Source organism: Ranitomeya imitator, chromosome 2, assembly GCF_032444005.1.
Source record: "Ranitomeya imitator isolate aRanImi1 chromosome 2, aRanImi1.pri, whole genome shotgun sequence".
NCBI lineage: Eukaryota > Metazoa > Chordata > Amphibia > Anura > Dendrobatidae > Ranitomeya > Ranitomeya imitator.
In genome coordinates this window covers 455,366,023-455,369,512 of record NC_091283.1, presented here as the reverse complement: position 1 = coordinate 455,369,512, position 3,490 = coordinate 455,366,023, and positions in this window count along the sequence as shown.

The window sequence follows — 3,490 nt, the reverse complement described above, 5'->3', positions numbered from 1 at the left end:
CCCATACTGGCACCAATCAAATATCCCTGATACATTGATGCATCTGATATATTACAACAGAATTAGTTTGATAAAGGGGGGTGTTGTCTGGGGGGGCACATACATATGCAATCTGTGACTAATAGAAAATAGCAACACTGCAACAGAGTATAAGGGGGTCTGCAATACTTGTTAATGGAGCTAATGACTGCTAATGCTAAGCTTAGTCTGATACTGGGGAAGTGGTCTTCTCCACTGCCATCTACAGGACACGAGAGGCACTGCAGGGTTAGACTATACAACTCTTCCATCATCCATTGTATTGTAAAAGTGTCAGCTTTCTGCGGCATAATCCTTTATAGCAGGTTTTATACTATACTATACTTGCTTCAGTTCAGGTCAGTTATTTAGCCCTGGAATCCCAAATTATTTAGCAAGTCTCATAGCAATGGCATAATCTGCCCACATAGATGTAATGAAAATTTTAGGCACTTATTTTTCCGACTGTCTGGCAAAGCTTTCTGGCCAATCCCATTCATTTCTGCTGTTAGCGCGCCATCTAGCGGTACACTTTAAAAACTACAGGCTTTTTAAAGTTGTGCATCAGCGTTATAATGACAAGACGGAAGAAAAGTATGGAGGTGGGGGCATTTTAATGGCAAAACTCGCCATGTAAATCACAGTCAGCCCTGTTATCTGTCACCAACTCAACAAAATGGGGGATACATCAAATCTAGTGCAGTGCTCTATAGACATTGCGGAAAAGAGAGTCATTTCATTGGTTGTTATAAACAACGCTTCATTTGTTCCCCTTATTGAGGCTTTCCCCAATAGTCTACGTGAGGCTATTATGGCGTCATTTTTTGTGTGCAGTATATATGGTAATAGGAGTGTGCAATATATAAGGTAAAGGGGTGTTCAACTGAACAAAGTTAACTTTAAACAACATTTTAATCAATCAATACATCTTAGAATAATAATTTCCACATTTGGATGTGTTTAACCCCTTCTTGACATCCACAGTATATGTATGGTGCTGCGGGAGCTGCGTTCCCGCAAACCGCCATACATTTACTTTCTGACAACCATGCGCGTTCACGCAAGTGCGGGTGTTAGCTCTATATGAGAGCTGACACCCTGCAGCGATGCCCACGGTCAGTGCTAGCACCGATCGTGGGTGTTTAACCTCTCTGATGCCGCTGTCAATAGTCACAGCGACATCAATGGGCATCACAGAGGGAGGGAGCTCACTGTCTGCTCCCATCGACACAACGCGATTGAGAATGCATTGTGCCAATGGTCTCAATGGTGATCCCGGGCAGAAAGATGGCCGACGGGTCACCCAGGGAAGGTGGCCTGTAAGCTCCTGCTTAGAGCTTACGCCCCCTCCCTGTGTGAGAGATGTTGAGCTAAAAGCATTGCTGAGTATTAGAACACCAATCAGGGCAAGAAAAGTTGATCTCCCATACTAGGACAGAGTAAAAAAGTTTTTAAAAAAAGTTATTAAAAATTGTAAAAATATATTTTTTAAAAACCACAAAATAAAGAAAAGAAAAAATATTAATCCAATAAATACATTTATTGACGTAAAAAAAAAAAAGAAGTACACATATTTGGTATCTCCGCATCCAGAACCACCCGACCTATAAAACTGTGTCACTAGTTGACTTCTTCAGTGAGCACCATAAAAAAAAAAAAAACAAGGCTAAAAACTACGCTTTATCATCATACGTTACAAATGTAGCGTCAGCGGAAAAAAAAAAATATATCTATCAGAATAACAATATGAAATTATTTTTTCTATAAAATAGTTTTTAGTGTGAAAGCACCAAAAGATTAAAAAAAAATCATAGAAATGTTGTATTGCTGTGATTGTACTGACCCGGAAAATAAAGTTGCCTTATCAATTTTATCATGGAACAGCATAAAAAAACAGAAAAACAATTCCTGAATTGCTGGTTTTTGTTAATTCTGCCTCCCGAAATAGAAAGCAATTAAAAAATGTAATTTGCCCGAATGTGGCACCAATAAAAACGTAAACTTGTCCCACAAAAAAAAAGCCCTCGCATGACTCTGTCGGTCAAAATATGAAAAAATTATAGCTATGAAAATATGGGGATGTAAATTATTACAATAAAAAGCATTTTCTAGTGTCTGACAGCAGCCACACATAAAAAAAACTGTTGTGAATTCCGCTTTTGGGCTCCCTCCAGTGGTTGTAGAGGGTAATGCAGTTGTGCCTGGACTGCAGGATTGGACAGGTGTATCTGCTAATTGCAAAGCTGACTGGGGTATATAGCTTTGCAGGACTCTTTAGTCCCTGCCAGTTGTCCATTGTTCCTTTGGAAGTGTTGGTCCTGCCTGGCCTCTCCTGCTTGCTGCCAATTCAGCAAAGTTAAGTGTTTGCTTCATTTGTTTTTGACACACTGCTGTGTGTTTATTTTCTGTGCTATCTTGTTTCTATTTTGTTCCTGCTAGACTGTGCCTGATGTTTTTCTCAGTCTAGTTGGATTCGCTGGAGTCGCAGATATACTCTCCACATCTTTAGTTAGGTGTGGAGTTTTTGTATTTTTCTGCTGTGGATATTTTGTAGTGTTTTATGCTGACCGCATAGTATCCTGTACTTTCCTTTCCTTTCTAGGTAGAAGTGGCCTCCTTTGCTTATCCCTGTTTTCAGTCTGCGTGTGTCTTTTCCTCTCCTACTCACAGTCATTATTTGTGGGGGGCTGTCTATCCTTTGGGGGTCTACTCTGAGGCAAGAGAGTTTTCCTATTTCCATCTTTAGGGATATTTAGTTCTCCGGCTGTGTCGAGGTGTCTAGGTCTGGTTAGGCACACCCCACGGCTACTTCTAGTGCGGTGATAGGATCAGGGTCTGCGGTCAGTATAGTTACCACTGCTCCAGCGAAGGTCATTTCATGCTGCTCCAAGGCCACCTGATCATAACAAAAAAACCCAATATAAATCTGCAATCACAATGACCCGAAGAATAATGTCGCCTAATCACTTGTACCACATGAAAAATGTTTAAAAAATAAATAAAACCAATTCTTCAACTGGTGTTGATTTTTTCATTCTGCCTCCCAAAGATCGTAGTAAGGCTCGATTCACATTTATCTTGCGCTCTACGCTGAGCGCTTACACCAGGGTATCCGTGTAAATCTCTGGAATACGTGATTCAGACAGAACCGTCAGCAGATTTACTATAATGAGGCAGATGGAGGCACTGTGGATGCCATTGGACCTGTGATCTTGTGGTGTTCGCCCTTTTAAGTGTGCGTAAAAGCGCGGTCCGCCACAGTTTTGTGCACTTCTGAAAAGGACATTGATGAACAGAGGCCAGATGGAGTCCAGAGTAACTCTGCTGCCTCATTTTAATGATTGGATCCGTCAGAAGTTTCATCTCAATTTCGACACTCGGAGATTTAGATGAAAACCCAGATGTAAGTGCTCAGCGTACAGCGCCGGATAAATGTGATCCCTAATGTTATGTAAAATGTTCCCAATAACAG